This window comes from Triticum aestivum, chromosome 6D (assembly GCF_018294505.1).
Source record: "Triticum aestivum cultivar Chinese Spring chromosome 6D, IWGSC CS RefSeq v2.1, whole genome shotgun sequence".
Lineage (NCBI taxonomy): Eukaryota > Viridiplantae > Streptophyta > Magnoliopsida > Poales > Poaceae > Triticum > Triticum aestivum.
Genome location: NC_057811.1, coordinates 279,707,779 through 279,728,097, shown reverse-complemented (window position 1 = coordinate 279,728,097; position 20,319 = coordinate 279,707,779).

The following is a 20,319-nucleotide window of genomic DNA, read 5'->3' as shown; positions in this document are numbered from 1 at the left end:
CTCCACCTCTTCCCTTCTTCCACTCCTAGTCCAACAAGGAAAGGGGGGAGTCCTACTCCCGGTAGGAGTAGGACTCCTCCTGGCGCGCCACACCTCCTAGGCCGGCGGCCTCCCCCTTGCTCCTTTATATACGGGGGCAGGGGGGCACCTCTAGACACGCAATTGATCTACGATCTTTTAGCCGTGTGCGGTGCCCCCCTCCACCATATTACACCTCGATAATATCGTAGCGGAGCTTAGGCGAAGCCCTGCGTCGGTAGAACATCATCATTGTCACCACACCGTCGTGCTGACGAAACTCTCCCTCAACACTCGGCTGGATCGGAGTTCGAGGGACGTCATCGAGCTGAACGTGTGTTGAACTCGGAGGTGCCGTGCGTTCGGTATTTGATCGGTCGGATCGTGAAGACGTTCGACTACATCAACCGCGTTGTGTCAACGCTTCCGCTTTCGGTCTACGAGGGTACGTGGACAACACTCTCCCCTCTCGTTGCTATGCATCACCATGATCTTGCGTGTGCGTAGGAATTTTTTTGAAATTACTACGTTTCCCAACATGATTTTCTGGCGCATTTCAGGTATCGTTAGCTATATTTAAGACATTTTTTGAGATTAACGTGCATTTTGTGCATAAAAATAAAATTACAACCAGAACTGCATGTGCTGTCGAAAGGGATGAGGATCGCCGTTCGATCTTGGAGCATCCAATGGTGCAGACGTACGATCTGTGGGGTTTGGGTTCTGGCCAATTAGAAAGCACGACTCAGATCATGGGCGGGGTGGCGGGATTTGGTCGGCACACGGCTTTCATCAACGAACCGTGTGCTATTCGCAAACCAGATTGCATATTTTTGTTCACACATACCGTAGTGAGATCGATTGAGTGTGCTACCTCTATGTTATAATAATAATAATAACAAAAAACAGTTCATATTCATTGCCTGAGCTGACAACATATCAAGGTCAACATATTAACGGTTCTTACACCAACAGAAAACCGGGCATAACTCACAAATTCAGTACACGCGACAGTTCTAAATTGAACGAATTAAGTTGCAGGGTAGGCATAAAGACTAGTCTTACGGCTTAATTCCCATGTACATGGGGGAACTGGGATCATTAAGTTGACCCCGAATGAACTTGGGGTTTTTGATGATTTTACGCTTCTCTGTTGTACTGGTGCGTGATCCCTTGGCTGGCAACTCATCAAATTCATCGTACTCGTCCTAATCGGCAACATCGTCGACACCCAGTACCCTTCTCTTCCCATGCATCGCTAAATGACCGTTCTTATGCAAGGGGTCTTCCACAAAGAAAATCTGGGTAGCATCGCTGGCAAGAATGAATGGGTCCGCATGATATTTCATTGTTGTCCTGTTTACACAGGTCTTCCTATACTCATCAATCCTTACCTGACCAAGAGGGATCCATGCGCACCTGAATAATGCCACCTTAACTTTCACATAGTCAAGCTCCCAAATCTCTTTGATGGTTCCATAGTATACCCTTTTATCAGCTTCATTTACAGTCATGCATTCTATTCGAACAAAGCTGTTCTGATACGAGGTCTTCTTATCACGTTCCTCAGTGTAGAACGTGTATCCATTTATGTCATATGCTTGGTACGTCAACACCGTAGGTGATGGCTTTTGTGCCAACCACGTAGCAATGTCATCGATGGATCCTTGTGCCAAACGATTCTTCAGCCATTTGATGTACTTCTTAGTGTGCTGCTTCATCTCCACTTCTGATGAAGGCACCATTGGTAAGAAGCTTTAGCGTATCTCCGCCAAGTGTTCTTCGGCATAAGCGATGAGAACTGGGCTGTTAAGCAGTACCGTCAAATGGGCTTTCTTTGCCAATTCTCCGTGTGCAGCCAATTGCGTGCCAGCAAGGACCGGCTTACCTTTCAGCCTTCCCTCATGGCGAGAGAGGGGCAAACCTATAGGTCTTTGTTTCATGTATTCGGTGCAAAACTCAACCACCTCCTCCGCGGTATAACCTTGTAGGATGCTTGCCTCTAGATGGTTTCGGTTCCGACAAAAGCGCTTCAGTATTCCCATGAACCGCTCGAAGGGATACATGTTGCAAAGAAACACAGGACCACAATACTTTATCTCGTCGACAAGGTGCACAGTGGGATGGACCATGACATCAAAGAATGATAGTGGGAAAAACATCTCTAGGTTGGACAATATTCTTGCAATATCATCTTGCATATGATCCAACTCTTCAGAATCTACAACTTTCTGCCATAGTTGGTTGAAGAAATCACAGAGGTCAATGAGTGTGTTTCTTATATCTTTGTCCATCAGATTCCTGATGGCCACCGGGAGGATTTGTGTCAACATTACGAGGCAATCATGTGACTTCATGTGTCCCAACTTCATTTTACCTGAGCTCACATCCACGAGACTTCTGATGTTTGCGCAGTAGGAAGAGGGTGTCTTAACTGACAACAAATAGGTGAAGAACCGTGTTGCTTCTTTTGTACTGAAATTGTAACTCTGGCGAGCTTTGATGAATTTGTCATCATCTTCTGCTTCACTCTTGCGTTGTGATTGATCAACAAGCATATCGAGCCATGAACCGTCACCATCCTTTCTTTTACCTTTAATCTTGAGGAGAGTACCAAGGATGCTTTCACATACGTTGTTCTCTACGTGCATGACATCGATGCAGTGACATACACGTAGAATCTCCCAGTAAGGTAATTTCCAGAACACCGATTTCTTCTTAAACACTTGATCCTTGGGTGTTAGTTTCACCGTCAAAGGGTGGTTCTTGCCAAGCACAACATTATTTTTTAGCCTTGTTGTGGAACACCTCCCCTTCACAGGGTCTTGAGCCCTCAGCTGCCTCTGCCGTACCATCAAATTCAGCTTTCATCTTTTGGTATGGGTGATTTTTCCGTAAGAACCTACGATGATGCAAATACACTATTTTGCACGTGTTGGGAAGTCTTCTACTAGCTGTCCTATCCATGCATGTGACACACCCTACATCTCCCCTTGTTTTCTGCCCCGATGTGTTGCCTAATGCCGGCATATCTTGAATGGTGTGCACCAGCATTGCATGTAGATCGAAAATCTCCTTTCTGTAAGCATCATAACATTTTACAGCAGGCGCATCTATCCACACTGTCAACAGTTCTTCTATCAGTAGCTGAAAGTAAATGTCGATGTCATTTCCAGGTTGCTTCGGGCCTTGGATAACCATTGACATCATAATGTATTTTTTCTTCATACACAACCAAGGAGCTAGGTTATATATGCACAGAAGCACTGACCATGTGCTGTGATTGGTGCTCATATCGCCAAAAGGATTCATCCCGTCAGTACACTCCCCGAGCCTTATACTTCTAGGATCCTTGGCAAAATTTTCAAACTTGTTGTCGATTAATTCCCACTAAGCCCCATTTGTCGGGTGCCTCATAAACCTATCCGCAATTCGCTCATCATGATGCCACCGCAACCTCTTTGCCTCTCTAGGGTTTGCAAACAAACACCTCAACCTTGGAATTAAAGGCAAATACCAAAAAACCTTGAACGGGATTCCTGTCTTGATCTCGTCGTCCAATTTGTACTTGTCCTTTGCTCTCCTGCGCTTGTATCGTGCATGCTTGCATGTGGGACATGCACGAAAATCTTTGTACTCACCACGGTACAATATACAACCATTCACACAAGCGTGTATCTTCTGTACTTCAAGTTCCAATGGGCAAACAATTTTCTTTGCTTCATTCGTGCTTCTGGGGAGCACATTATCTTCCGGAAGAATATCTTTGAAAATACCTAAGATCTCTGTGAAGCCCTTGTTTGATAGACCGTTTGCTTCTTTAAATATGAGAAGCGCCAGGGTGGCACTCAACCTGGAATATTTCTTTTTGCAACTTGGATACAATTCTTTCTTGGAGTCCGCATCAATGGTTGGCAGATCCTTGTACCCAATCATATCCTTTTCTTGGCCCTCGAAATCTGCAATCATAGCAGCAAAATCTGGCATATCAAGATCGTCGTCATCTGCGTGGACGTCTTGGTTTTCCAGTGGGCATTTCGGCTTTCCGTTGTTCCATTGGTAGCTTGACGCATCTGCCCCGATGTTAGATTCAACATCCATGTGAGACTGATCAGGGTTTGGCATCTCGCTGCCCTAGGTATCTTCATCCATGACCTCCTCTTCATCGTGTCTGGTCCAACGTGTATATCCATCCATGAATCCCCTAGAGACTAAGTGCATCTGGACATCTGCAACTTCATGTGACTCTGTATTGGCACAATTAGTACATGGACACAGGATGCAATCCGCATCACCAATTCTCCTCTTTGTACTTTCAGCCAAATTCATGAACTCTGTCACCCCACTGATAAAATCTGCGGTTTTCCGATTCTTCATCCATCGAGATCGTTCCATCTGCAGCAGACAAATGGTAATTAAAAACAAAACAAAAACATTAATACACGGATTAACTGCTGCCCAGAGATGCATGCATAAATCACAAGGTTTTATTTTAATAATTACTGAGGGCGCTCCATGTTGTTATCCACACGTGCAATGACAAAAATTAATGGCCAGTCAATTTACACGCAGAGTACTAGTACAACACTACACTTAGGAATTGAATACCTTAATTAAGCCACTCACGAAAAGAATACCTTAATTAATTAGCCATGCAGCGACCTCCACCCAGCAGACAAACAAGCGCGATGCGGCGGCACGCCGAGACAGCAGGGTCGAGGAGCAAAGCTTAGAGCAGCTGCCGCCTGAAGTTCGACCTCCACTATCCCGCCATCGACCACGATGGATGTGCTCGAATCACGCTGCCGCCGACCTCGATGGTTGAGCTCCTCCATCTCCCGCTACAGACCGAGGATTGACCTCGTATGACGCCACCACCACCCACCGACCGAGGATTGAGCTCTTCTCCGGTAGCCGCTGCCTAGGGCGCCGCTGCCATATCTATATGCAGGGCGGCTGTTTTTTTTACGGATATCCGCAGAGCGGCTGTTTACACGGTATCTCACCGTAACTCAATTATATGGACAGGCTAGTACATCACATACGGTTATGTAACGGCAACCGTGTCTAACCTACGTTGTCTTCTCACACGGTTTGGTGCGGAAATTGTGTGTGACATTGTAATACCTAACACAAATGACATGTACAGACAATGTGCCGTATACAACATATATATAGTGCCATTAGTAGTTTCCGATCGTTAGCTTATCCCCACAGTTTCCCCATTTCCCCCAAATCCCTACATAGCCTCCAAATTCCCTCGTGTGGCGCTGACATTGGGGGAATGCAGACGAGTGGTGTTGATGGTTTCCGTGTGGCTGCTCCTGCTCGTATCGCCACCACGACGGCGGTCGCCGCCGAGCACTTGCCTAAGGTCATCAGAAGGCAGGCGTACTACGGATCCGAATCGTCCTGTCAGGTTCCAATCTATCCTGATCTTTTTAGCATGTACAAAGTATAGATCCATGCTGAATCCGTCCTGAATGACCCCCCCAGGAAAGCGATCTGCCGCCGGATCCGGAGCTTGACTCCAGACTCCCGCAACACGAGTTCGACTCCGAGTTTTGCGCCACCGAGAAGTACCAAAAGCTGAGTTGTGTGCACGGGCACACTCCCGCTTGACGTGTATGCACGGAGGGATTCAACATTGGCAGGCGGTTTCTCAGTTGCCCCTTAGAGGTTAGTGCTAATTAAGTTCATCATTTTACTTCAGTTAATGCCACCGCTCATACAGAATACTATTTAACATTGGCAGGGATATGAGGCTTGTGCCTTTGTTAACTGGCTGGATGAAGAATGGCATGGCAGGGCTCGGAGTGTTATCACCAAGCTCGCAGAAGATAACGTAAAGCTGAAGAAGAAACTGGCTGATCTGGAATGTACAATCAGTACGATGAAGCAAGAAAGAATCAATCACAGGCAACAGATGAAAGCAAGAGACAAGAAGGAACTAGCATGTGTAGTTGTGGTTGTCGCATTAGCCATGTTCTATGCACTGTTTGCAATGATGATTAGGGGTTTTGTTTGACAGTATTGCTAAAGCACATCTAGATGTGCTCTAAGTAATGCACATCTAGGTCCTATGCCATTGATGTTACGCGAAGATTCGTGCAGAAATTTTTCTTTGTCTTTTTTCTTTTCCTTTCTAGTTTGATTATTACTGGCTTTATCAATAAGAAGAGCTCAATGTATTGCTTGCCAACTGTCCTACTCCGTTCGTATCGGTACGGGTGCATAATCCAAAACTCGTTCCTTGTTTTTGTCCTGAAAAAGGAAACCAGCCAAATAGCCAATAGGAGTCCTACGCAACCCCGGGAATTTGGAGCGAATGGGTACAAATAATTGCGGTTGATTATATCAATGGTTAGATAATACGTCAACCCCCGCTTCAATTGGCAGTTCCTCTTCTCTGCATACCCCGCTTAAGTGTCCACCATCTTCATCGTCCCCGGCAGGCCACGCTACACACTGGCGCACACTCTGCAGCCATGTCGAGCGATAGCGAGGACGACAGTTCGGCCAGCAGTCTGGCGCCCGATGATAGGTCAACATTAGAATCATCCCGCTCGTCTTCCATTAGTCCATCGTTGAGCCCAGACCTCGATTATATCTAGTTCATGGAAGGGACACCGCCTCCGGAGTCGTGAGACGACAACCAGACGGACGAGGAGCCATCGAAGGACGAAGAAGAGGATGACGATGATGAGGAGGAGGAATGGTCGAACGAGGAGCAGGACGACGACGACAGCAACGATGATGACGACGGCGGCGGCGATGAAAAGCCAACGGTCAGCGGCAAGAAGCGTCCTCGCCAAGATGATGTCGCGGGGCCATCCAACAAGAACAACAAGAAGAAGGACTAAATTAAGCAGACTGTATATATCTCTGTTTGTCCTGTCAATCTCATCGCAGATGGTTAGTAATATGTATTTGACAGAGATCTTCTACATTATCGCCAACAGGTTGGTTTGTTGAATTGTGTGCCCTGACGAGCACACAATTCACAAAAAAAGACCGTATGGGCTGTCTATAATGATCGCACACAATTTTGATTACCGACCTATTTGTCGGGTATCACACACATCTTGTTACGCCGAATCGTTTGTGTTCACCTCACTCATCGCAAACGGTTCATCGGAGTGAACTGTATGTCGTATATCGCACAGACCTTGATCTGGCTGCCCGTTTCTGTTGTTCTGTCTCATCTCAAACAGTCCGTACAGATCAACCGTATGCCCCTCATCACACACGCAACTATAATCTGAACCGTGTTTGATGTATCATTCATCACAAACATTTTGCATCATTTCTGACGGTTTTCATACAGCACCGTTTGTGATTATTGCATCACTCACAGTTTCTCGAAGGGTCTCTGATCGTAGTGTCGCGTTAGCAGGATCCTGCAGTTGTGATTGTAGGAGTAATCCTTGTGTATAAGGATCTAACTATATCGGTTGTACCATATGTACCGACAACAATAAGTCTTATGGTGACTTACTGATTTTACACAATGTATGTTGCGTATTGCATTTTGATTTAGAAGTGAGATTCCACCGGGAATCAACCATATATGTCTGAATCTAGTGATCCACATGGATATGTGATCACTACATCTATCAACTACAGAGATAGATGATTTTGTACTGCCAATGATATAAGTAATCAAAAAGAGATTCCACCTCCGGAGAATAGTTGGGTATCTGCGTGAACCCTTATGCTACAATACTTGCTCCCTGTTTCACCACCTTGTTGTTCTCAATTCTTTTTCCAGAAGAAAACTGGTCTAGGTTTTGCTTATGAATACCTTCCCATTATTGAGCAAGATTATTTCTACCTAAATTATACCCTTTGGTCGAGTTCAGTCCGAGTGTTATTCACAACTTGCCATGGCCATGGTCTTTGGACCTGAATCATTTGAAAGGTTTTGCAATCTAGTTGAGAAATATATGTCGACAATTGTAGACTTCCGGTTATATGATTCTCCAGAATCTATATATCAATATAGACTTGATGGAAATATCGTTACCCATGGTGACTGCTCGCAATTTCCCAATGCGGCTGAGTCGGGTATTCCGATGTCCCGGTCATTGTGTGCACTATGACCTGGGTTGGTGGAGGTTTTCCATCCACTGGGTATACTACCCATTAGGTGTCTGTCAACGTGGAGTTGACTTGCATTTACTGATTCACAGACCTTGTTATCCTTGCTTGCAAGAAGCTAAATCCTGATGTACTTCTGCCATACATCTCCCCCTGTTGCTTTGAATGGGGAGTGGAGTGGATTTTGTTGGTACCTCCACTCTTTCAGGCGTACTTTTGCTGGATTGTAGGATTGTGTGACACCTTTATAGTCAGTAAATGAATCTGTCAGGTTATTTGCAATGTGTTGCAAATCTTCTGAACGCATGGTTCAGATCTTTGAGTACGTGGATTTGAGGCAGAAATGTGGTGAACATTCCACTAATTTCCTGGCATTCTTTATGGTACTTGAAATCTCCCCCTAATGTCGGGAAATGTTCCTCACTGAGTCAACATACTGGCCTTGAATAACTCCCCATGCGAGGGGCTTGAGGTATTGATGGAAATACAGTTATTTCTCACATAGATCCCAACTATATGTTGAGGGGCCAATGATGTATGCCGGGTGGTGATATCGGTATGCAACCGAATTACCACCGATGGGAAATACTTGGTTGATATCCACATATCAAAGATAGAGGGGAATAATATTATGCAGTTCTGTCATGAGCATGTAAAACTACATGACTCCAACATGAAGTTGGTAAATTGCAATTCCAAAGTAAAGATAATGCAATGAGCTTAACTCTTTGGATAGGATTCTACGTAAACAATTTGAGTCTAGACATTAGGACTTGCTAAACTTCAATCCAAGGGCCATAGAGAAGGCACTCAAGGAGAATTCTGCAATGTTATCCATTCGATTTACTTGAAATCGATGTCAGGATAATGAGCAAATGGTTTCATGTGAATAAAGAACACATTTAAGACCATCATGTAGATATGTCTTTTAGAACCATGGAATACCTGAATAGTCTAGTCAATGGATGGGAAGAGCCACTTACCTCAACTTGATGCATTCAAGGAGTCTGAGTGGTTTAGCGTAGACTTTAAGGTGCGCGAGCCTTAAAATTAGCTTCCCTGTGTCACATGTAGTGCACACAAAATCCAAATATTGTTAGAATTTAGCATCATAATAACCATAAACTGTTGGAGTTGCTGATAGTTTCGGTTTCAACCCAATGTCTCAATGACCAAGGCGAGTATGCCAAGTTTGTCATGTACAAGTCACTCTGGAAAACTATCTCGTACGCAACATGTCCTGCGGGTTGTGTTGTATGTGTAGTACAATCAAAATGATACACGGAGAATGTGCTTGCCATATCCGTTGCATATGGTAAAGAGAAGTTATTTCTCTTTGTTGGCATCATATGTTTCGCTATGGAAACTATTTTGACGGATACCTCCATAGTTTAGTAGGGTACGAGTTAAACCTGGGAAGCAATAAAGCATCCGGACGTTACTCGAGTACCCACAGGGATAGTAAATATGACTCGAGTTGAGCCAACAAATACCTCATCGTGTCTAGCGATTTTAAAATACTCCTTTCTCTCAATGAGAGTGGAAACATTGGACTTCCCAAAGTATAGAGTTTGTGGTGCATATATTCACAAGGCACATATCATTTTTCATCGGATTGAGTCCCGTAGAAATCTATATATAGACATGATTCTCAATATGAAAATGACTGTTAGATATATAGAATACATACAAATGTATTTGTACCAAAGTGTTGATACAATATATTGTGATATACAATATATGATGACAACAATACTTATGTTGTTGTTACAATATCGTAAATGGACATTAATTATATTGACCACTCAAGAGATTGAAAGACTATTCATAGTCTCCAAACATGTCGGTTGAGGCATATTCAACCATCACATTCTCCGTGCCCATAGGGTCCCGTCACATCTGGTGATGTCGAATTAAAGGTTGAAGTAAGATTCAAACCTTTGCCCTTGATGTTCATTGTATCTCAGGAATTGCTGATACAGAATAACTAGATGCGGAGATCTGAATCTAATGCCTTATAATTTATAGGACAACATTTTTCTGTTAGCGGTGTGATCCTGACTAGAGGTGAATTCAGGATTGCACACATTATCCCACGAGACACAAGAGCGATCATGATGTCCATGTCCCAGATAGGGAAGTGGTGGCCATTGAGGGCGAATGCCTCAAACTCTATAGCCACACGTTACCTCTATGGGTAAACCAGAGATAATTAATTTACACTAGTAAATTAAAGACCATCACGGTTGATGTTGCAACGAACTTAGCAAAATCAATGGGTACTTCAAGAAGTTAGCTTGGAACCATTAGTGTGAATCTCAAATTGCTAAGTATGACACCAAGAAGATAATCTCCAAAATAGATTAGATCTGCATCATAGGGAGTATAATCTGATGAAATCAGTAGATACCCACTCCTGATGCCTTATGTCATGACTTAGTAAAATTTATGGGAGAGCACTTTGTAAAGCAATCATAATGTCTAAACGACAAAATATAGGCTTTATCAGTAGTCATCGATAATCTACATAGGTAATAGATCCATATGACTACCTTGTGATCTCAATCATCAATTTGAAGAAATCACCTTGAATTTTGCATTCGTATTTGCAATAAATTGGAAATCTCAATTGCAACTAGACATATTAATCTCGACATTGGGAACATGAAAATAGATACATCATGGAAATATTCCGGAATACCTTGTACTCAACGAAGAAACAGTACCGGAGAGGTACTGAATTTATCTTTGCAAGAGATAAAAAACAATCTCAATTACAAATAATAGATGTAATGAATCTCAACATGTAGAATAACATGGAAATACATTACATCATAGTTTATCCTGGAATACAAGGTACTCTACAGATATATATTACAAACGTAATGAATAATAATGATGTTGCAAACTTGATCCTCAAGTGAAAAACTTGAATTCTGTAGATCTCAAATTAAATGAGATCATGTATCAAATTGCAAGATAATTCAGCGGAGTGAATTAATATTTTGCAAGAGAAAATACATATCAACCGCAATGAGATTATTTTGCGAGAAAAAGAAATTTGCTCAATCGCAAATGTTGTGCGAGAAAACTTGATCTCAATAGCAAAAAAATGTCGCTGCACTAATAGGACATGTTATAGGAATTGCTAAGAAGCAAACACATCGAACATGCCACATATAATAACCACATATTTTCTGGAATGTTGAACTCAACAGAAAATACAGTAATTAACAGGGTCTAAAACTCATTCATGTAGCAATTAGATCAAGACTTTTGTATGAGCGTGATTGCTTGATCTTGTTTCTTGATCTTCTTTCACTCTGATTTGTCTCTTCCTCGAGGCTAAATCCGAGGAATCGAAGATCGCAGGAGATCGGGACCGCCGGAGTTGCTGTCTCTGCTTGAGGCGTTCGCGTGCCCACTTGGTGCCCTGTCGCTGTCGCCTCTGCCCGAGGCCGCCGTGGGGAGGTCTCTATGCGGTGTAACCACTGTCTCAGGCATGGCCTATTTCTCTCAACGGAGAGCAATGGGCTGATAACGTGTTGAATTGTAAACGAGAGCAACAAGAGACAATCGAATAAATGATTGAACTATCGATTCCATTGAATGATTCTCGGTATATATACAAGGGGAACAGACACGATCGAGAGATGCGACTGTTCATAGAGGTGGAAGGGGAGAGGCGCGACGGTTGCCAGTGCAACCAACAGAATACAATGGGAGGATTATCTCTTTAATTAACCTATTAATTTAATCCTAACAAACTGGATGGTACACTGCGTGTTGCTGCATTAATTTTGTCAAAAAATGCATAAAAATGGCTAAAAATTCTTTTAAAAAATACACACATACATATGGATGTATACAGCTTGTTTGCAAAGTTCCATGGCGAAATACTTTTTTATGTGAGCTACACAAAAGTGAATTATGTATGGAAAAAGTTAGTAGTCAACCTACCGATCTTTCCTCTCACATCCATCACATTCTACGCTTGACACACGTCTTGATGGACCAGCGCACCGCTTCTCTTCTTCATCTTGATGGGCAAGCACACCACTTCTCTCCTTCATCCCTATCTCTAAAGAAATGGTCGTACTTTTTTATCTCTCCTATCCATGTGAATCTCATCTGACCATGCGGAGCGCTCCGTAATGCAGTTCTTGCAGCTCAGCGCCTGTTCCAAAAAGGCATACCGCTATAAATGGGGTGATGCAGAGACCATGGGGTGCTCTCTCCGTTGCAGCCGTTGGCGTTCTTGCAAGTTTTCGCAAAAGTTGCAGGAATACATAGAAGAAGATAGAGATGTCGAGTCCTATTGCAATGGAGGTTTTGCAACAAGAGTATTGTTACACAAAAATAGAGAAGTAGTTCTGCATCAAGGGTCTTGTTGCAGAAAAATAAAGAAGAAAAGGTTTTGCAACAAGGGTTTTGTTGCAGTAAATTAAATAAGAGAATATTTTACAACAGATGTCTTGTTGCAGAAAATTAGAGAACAAGAGATTTTTATAACATGGCTCTTATTGCAGAAAGTTAGAGCAGAAGAGGTTTCGCAACAAGAGCATTGTTGCAAGAAATTACAAAACAAGAAAGCTCGCCTCGTACAATCGGACGGCTCGAGAGGTGGCAGATCTTTTAAAAGATGTGCCTGCCGATGCGTAGCACCGTCTTGTATGCATTTCTAGCCCATGTACTTACTATAAAAGCACATCAAAACGGATTTCATGATGAAATTTCACATGCATCTAGTATACATCTACAAGTACTTGTATATTTACTTTTCAGATTTTTTTGACACAAGAAATTGGTAATCTTTTTGGAAATTCCGGACTCCATGGAGACCGAGAGCAAAAAGATCCACTCATAATTAGGTGCTACATAAACAACTAAAAGAAATAAAAAGGAAAAGGAGTATTCTCGATTTAGACTTAACAATATTTTGAAAAATGATGTGTAAAAAAGGAAGATATTACATTCATTTAAAAGAGTGTCATTCTAAAAAATATATGAAGGATCAACAATATAGGCATGCCCCAAACGACGAACATATATAAGTTTCCTTGAGACCACATAATGCATGAACTGATGATGTGGCATGATAGTGCTGCATGGGCATACATATTGCATGACAGAGGATTCTCATGCATAGGTCAGATGTCAGACAGTTGCTAGTGAACCAAGCTAGTAAATTTAACAGCTACCACAGTTTTGATGATGTGAAAGCATGCATGTTGATTGTGAAAAATCATGCGAAAACACTAGTTTAGAGACCGATGAGTAACAGAAAACACTGATTCAAATATTATTAGTTGTCTCTAATAGCGGAACTAATCGGTGGGACACTATTGTTAGGTTGACTGGTAGCTCAAGTGGACAAAATGTCGAGGTGTAGGTAGGGCCCACATGTAAGATAATGAAACTTAGCCAACTCCTTCCCCTCCCTCGATCCCATCTCTTCTTTCTCTCTCCTAATCCAACCTCTTCATCCGCGTCGCCGTTGCCATTGCTTGCCTCCCTATGGTCGTGCGTCGTTGCCACACCACTAGCGTCCGCTCTGTGATGTTGTTGAGTGTTATTTTACGCTCATCACATATGATATTAAACCGGTTTATTTTATAAAAACCGAGATATTGTTTCGATATTGTCACTAATGACTAATGAACGCAAATGATAATAAAATCCTATCTTTATTTTGTTTCTGCAGGAAATAGGGCTAAATATGGATGAAATCAATCATATACATGAAAATGAGTAAAGAGGAGATAAGGAAGATCAAATGGGAGGCGCAAGAGAAGCACTATAGCGCAAGACATCGTCTCGTACGAGCGCACACGCTCGTATGAGCTGCTGGAGGCACCGCCTGGTCTAACCCTACAGATACCATGAAGGGGCCAAAGCCAGATAAGCAACAAAACATCGTCGAGACTGCCCTCTTCATCATCCACATCAACCCTAGCGTTCGTCATTTTCCATCTCCATCACCATAGCCATCTTCACCACCATCACCGTAGCTTACCCCGGGCATAAAAACCGAAGACCGCAAACCAAGCTCGAAAAGACCAGGACCGATAGAAAAGACCGAATAAAAAACAGTTTGCACAAATAGAAGACCGAATTTGTTACGGTATGTGTGGCTCCGCTGTCTTCAAGACCGAATTAGTAAAATCCCGCATGGAAGGGTTTACCGAAGGCCCATCTGGCGAACCCAAGACACGAGCAAGATACACACACCTCACGTCCTCGGCCTCACCTCATGATTCACAGGATAGGAACCATCAACCGCTTCACTCCCGTTCCACATTTTCTCTCCCATGATGAACCCTAGCCCTAGCCCGCCGTTGTGTCCCGATGCCCCATCTCCCATGAGCCATGAGCCCGCGTCGACCGCTGCACCGAGGCGCGCAGCACACCCCTAACCGATGATTCCCGCCGCCTCGATTCGCGCCGAGGACCGGTGACGACAATCATCCAAGCCGCCAACCACCATGCCTTGTGTGTCGTGCCGCCAACCCGGGCCCTCCTACGTCGCTCCACTGCCAGTGATGCGGCCATCATCACATGCTCCACTTCACAGTTCATCACCAGTCACCACCGTCTAACCTGCAGTTTGTCAGCACCTCGTCCTCTTCCATGCTGGTCGTCGACTCGCGGCCTACTGACCTCTTCCCGAGCTCCACCTCGCAGCTGAAGGTGAGCAAGCTACCTCATCTCTCTATGTGCATCAAACTCATTTGTGATGTTCATGTTCTATGATGTCCAGATTTTGTTCAGATGTTCATGTTCTGTGACTTACAAATTTTGTGATGTTTATGTTTTGTGATGTCTAGTTCTGTACGCCATGCAGTTTGCATACAACTTGCACCAAAAGTAACATAAATCTGAGTTATAGCAATTAATTTGGTCTATTTGGTTAGTACCAAAGACCGAATAGTAAATACTAAAGACTGAAGACTGAATAGTGAAGAACCAAAAAGACCCCCAAAAAATCTGGTCTTCAATTATGGAAGACCAAATTTTTGAAAAACCGAAAAGACCGGACCGAACAAACCGAAAAGACCAAACACCCGGGCTGAACGGTAGCACTCATCCAACTAGCCATACTTTGTAATCGTGTATCGCATCCGAAAACTACTATAAGACATATTATCAGTCACTCAATCAATCTTCATGATGTTTTCTTCAATGGTTCTTCTCGCGAACTGATCTCCATGTGTGAGTAGCTCTGTAAGATCATGGGTTGAGGCATAGCCCTGCAACCCGATGCATTTGTTGGAGGGACCGATGGAAGTATTTTGATGTCTTGTATGTGTGAAATAAAATTGCTTCGTAGTTGTGTCTTGTCTCGTTCATGATCTTTGTCCTTGCAGGTACCCAGGATCATAGGGATCGAGCCATGGAGAGGCTACGGCTAGAGAGACCGTGAAACGCTATTCTGAACACTAGTGACATAAGTGTTTAGTACGGTAGCATGGATCTTATCTCTAGGGATACACGAGGTGTAGTATTAAATGCCTAATGCTTTTGTTTGATTTATCTTAATTACAGAGGCAACCCCCGCTTGATGGATAGGGTCATCGGTTGGACAACTGACTCTTAATGCAGGACATGTACCGGTCAAGACGTAATTTGGACACATCCCCAACTTCGAAATGTTGCAAGCACATCTTGGTGCTGATTTTCAAAATGCAAACAACTATCATGATGATCGTGTTCGCAAATATATAGTTGTAAGACCAAGTCCTTATACCCATGCCTATTTCTATTTATAAGTGTGTCAACTGTGCAACTTGATTTGATCCGGTCCAAAAACTGAAATTTAATTCTCTCACAAAGCTTGTTAGAAACCCTTGTCTTCAAGGTGCACTTCATCTCGTGGGTTCGATAACTCAAGGCCAGCTCTGGGGAAAACGGTGAGGATCCTTTCTTCTTCTTTATCAGATCACTAAAGGGACTCATTAGATGCTCCTAGGGCAGAGGGGATCAATGGTTTCTGTGGTGTTCCTAGGGAAAAGGGGATCGATGGTTTATGTGATGTCCCTAGGGAAGAGGGGATTGGCGGTGATGGATTGAGTATGTTGTACCGAAAGGATTACTCAATGACACTGGAATACCCATCTTCAGGGAATCTCCACGGGGGAGAAGGGCCTCTATGCCATCCATTTGGTGCAGGTATACCGCGAATGCCTCCTTCGGGCTCTCTGTGCCGCCCGACCTGCCCGGATGATGCACACTCATCGATTTGCCTTGGGGGTCCATGACGGGCGGTCCACGGGCATGGTTGGGGCCACCATCATGTGGTGGCTTTCTCCACACCTGCTTGCGCCCTCCTACGTGTTGCCCCACATGTGACGTGAGGCCGGGTTCACCTGTCAGTATCCATTAGCCTCGAATGGGCCACGCCGCTCGCGTTCGCGTGAGCCGGCTATGTGTCCGGGTCTCTCGCTCCCGGCAACCGGCTAGGCACGTGCGACTGTGACTTTCCCCTCATCCAGGAAATTCCCCTCGCGCGAGCCGCTCATGCGCGTGCGACGTTCTTGTTGCCTCCTGGCTGGATGGTTGGCTCGCATGAGCCAGGCAGACACGTGTGTCTGGCTCGCTTGCCCCCTGTTGGGATGTTTGGCTTGAGCCATTCGGCTAGGTATTGTGATGCGAGCCAGTTGCCCACGCGGGCCATCTGACTAGTGGTGCTTTGCTTTGGCCGTCTAGGAAGCCGGTACATTGACGACTATCCAAGGTGAGCTGAAATTACACTACTGGGGAAAGGGTTATAGGTGGCCTCGAATGAGTGGCGGGCGTGCCCAGGAACCCACCACTGCTATTTTGCAAAAGTAGCAGCGACGAGTAAAACAAAATAATTGCTACACGCATTTCAGTGGTGGGCAATAGGTAGTACCCGCCACACGTAAACTCTTCCAAACTAGCCCGCGGGATGGAAACAGCAATGTCGGGCAAGCTATCAGTGCCCGCCATTGATTTGTCATAGCAAATGGTGGACATGGAAAAAACTCGCCACAACTACATTTCCACAAGCCGCGCCAAAAATTTCCAAAATTTGAAAAAGTCTGCACTGGCGGGTGACGTGAGCCGCCTGTTACACATGTCTTAAACACGAAAATTCTTGACAAATCATAGAAAAACAACCCAAAATAGTTTCAAATTTGACCATGAGGCTTCCACTGGTGTGTGTTAATCATGAAAAAGTTTGGAGTTGGATTTATTTATGAAAGTTGACTTCAATTAGGTAGGCGGCAGTTTCGTTTCGAAACCCTCACACTTCGCTGGAGAGTGTTCAAGTTGCGAACAAAGTGCATCAAGTTTTTGTCGTAACGCTCTGCAATTTTTATGACACCCCACAGGGGTCTAGTAAAGACACCAGGTAATTTAAAAAAATTGGAGCTCGTGTGCTGCTCAAAGTTTTTTTTTGACTTCTTAGTGTGGCCAGAAAAGCAGTTAATGCTTTGAAAATAACAAATTAACTCAAAAAGTGGCAAAATTTGAGCATGGGGCTTCCAATGTTTTGTGTTAATCATGGAAAAAGTTTTAAGTTTAAATGGTTTTAAAAAGTCAATTTCTGTGTGGAAGACGATTGTTTTCGTTCAAACTGCAGATACTTATTCGAAGAGTGTTTAGTTTGTCACAAAATGCATCAAGTTCTTGCCGTAACGCTCTCAAATTTTTACCATGCACTACCGGGGTCAAATGAACACACAATGGCAAAGTTCATCATTCTAGGAGCTCGTTTGCTAGTTAAGGTTGAGTTTTAACACAAGTTAAAGCATTCACAATACATTTCAAGTAAGCATGACAAGAGTATATGCAGCGGAAAGAGTAAAGCATGGAAGTTGCAAGAAAGTAAAGGGACGAGATTGGAGTTTGCAAACGCAATGGAGACATGTAGATTTTTGGCGTGGTTCTGATAGGTGGTGCTATCATACGTCCACATTGATGGAGACTTCAACCCACGAAGGGTAATGGTTGCGCAAGTCCACGGAGGGCTCCACCCACGAACGGTCCATGAAGAAGCAACCTTGTCTATCCCACCATGTCCATCGCCCACGAAGGACTTGCCTCACTCGGGTAGATCTTCACGAAGTAGGCGATCTCCTTGCCCTTACAAACTTCTTGGTTCAACTCCACATCTTGATGGAGGCTCCCAAGTGACACCTAACCAATCTAGGAGACACCACTCTCCAAAAGGTAATAGATGGTGTGTTGATGATGAACTCCTTGCTCTTGTGCTTCAAATATAGTCTCCCCAACACTCAACTCCCTCTCTCAGATTTGTCTATGGTGGAAAGATGATTTGAGTGGAAATCAACTTGGGGAAGGCTAGAAATCAAGATTCTTGTGGTAGGATTGGAATGTCTTGATCTCAACACATGAGTGGGTGGTTCTCTCTTAGAAAATGTATGGTGGAAGTGTAGGCACGTTCTGATAGCTCTCTCACAAATGGAGAAGGGGGTGGAGGGGTATATATAGCATCCACACAAAATCCAACCATTACACACATTTGACTCATCTCGGTGGGATCGAATAGTTAAACTCGGTAGCACCAATATGTTAAAAAATGTGAATGTTAGGAATCTCGATGCGACCGACTGGAACAACTCGGTGGGACCGATGTGCTAGGGCTTAGGGCAAACATCATCTCGGTGGCGCCGATTGGATCAACTGGTGAGACCGAAGTGAAGCAATAAGCAACAGAGAATCTGTCAAGCCAACTCGGTGAGACCGATTGCATAACTAGTGAGACCGAAATAAATGCAACAAGTCACAAAGTGTTGGCAAGGCTGCTACCTCTTGAGCACTGCGTTGGTTTTCCCTTGAAGAGGAAAGGGTGATGCAGCAAAGTAGCGTAAGTATTTCCCTCAGCGTAAGTAGGAGGCCACACGCAAGTCCCTCGTACCTACACAAACAAATAAGAACCTTGCAACCAACGCGATAAAGGGGTTGTCAATCCCTTCACGGCCACTTGCAAAAGTGAGATCTGATAGAGATGATAAGATAATATTTTAGGTATTTTTATGATAAAGACTAAAAGTAAAGAAAGCAAATAAATGGTGATAGAAATAGCTTGTCGACGGGAGATTAATTTGATGGAGAATAGACCCGGGGCCATAGGTTTCACTAGTGGCTTCTCTCAAGATAGCATAAGTATTATGATGGGTGAACAAATTACTGTCGAGCAATTGATAGAAAAGTGCATAATTATGAGAATATCTAGGCAGGATCATGTATATAGGCATCACGTCCGTGACAAGTAGACCGACTCCTGCCTGCATTTACTACTATTACTCCACACATTGACCGCTATCCAGCATGCATCTAGAGTATTTAGTTCATAAGAACAGAGTAACACATTAGGTAAGATGACATGATGTAGAGGGATAAACTCATGCAATATGATAAACCCCATCTTTTTATCCTCGATGGCAACAATACAATACGTGTCGTTTACCCTACTATCACTGGGATCGAGCACCGCATGATTGAACCCAAAGCTAAGCACTTCTCCCATTGCAAGAAAGATCAATCTAGTAGGTGATACGTCTCCAAAGTATCTACTTTTCCAAACACTTTTGCCCTTGTTTTGGACTCTAACTTGCATGATTTGAATGGAACTAACCCGGACTGACGCTGTTTTCAGCAGAATTGCCATGGTGTTATTTTTGTGCAGAAACAAAAGTTCTCGGAATGACCTGAAAATAAATGGAGAATTATTTTGGAATATATAAAAAATACTGGCGAAAGAATCAAGGCTAGGGGGCCCACACCCTATCCACGAGGGTGGGAGGTGCGCCTGCCCCCCTAGGCGCGCCCCCTGCCTCGTGGGCCCCCTGGAGCTCCACCGACCTCAACTCCAACTCTATATATTCGTGTTCGGGAGAAAAAAATCAGAGAGAAAGATTCATCGCGTTTTACGATACGGAGCCGCCGCCAAGCCCTAAACTCTCTCGGGAGGGCTGATCTAGAGTCTGTTCGGTGCTCCGGAGAGGGGAATCCATTTCCATCGTCATCATCAACCATCCTCCATCACCAATTTCATGATGCTCACCGCCGTGCGTGAGTAATTCCATCGTAGGCTTGCTGGATGGTGATGGGTTGGATGAGATTTATCATGTAATCGAGTTGGTTTTGTTAGGGTTTGATCCCTAGTATCCACTATGTTCTGAGATTGATGTTGCTATGACTTTGCTATGC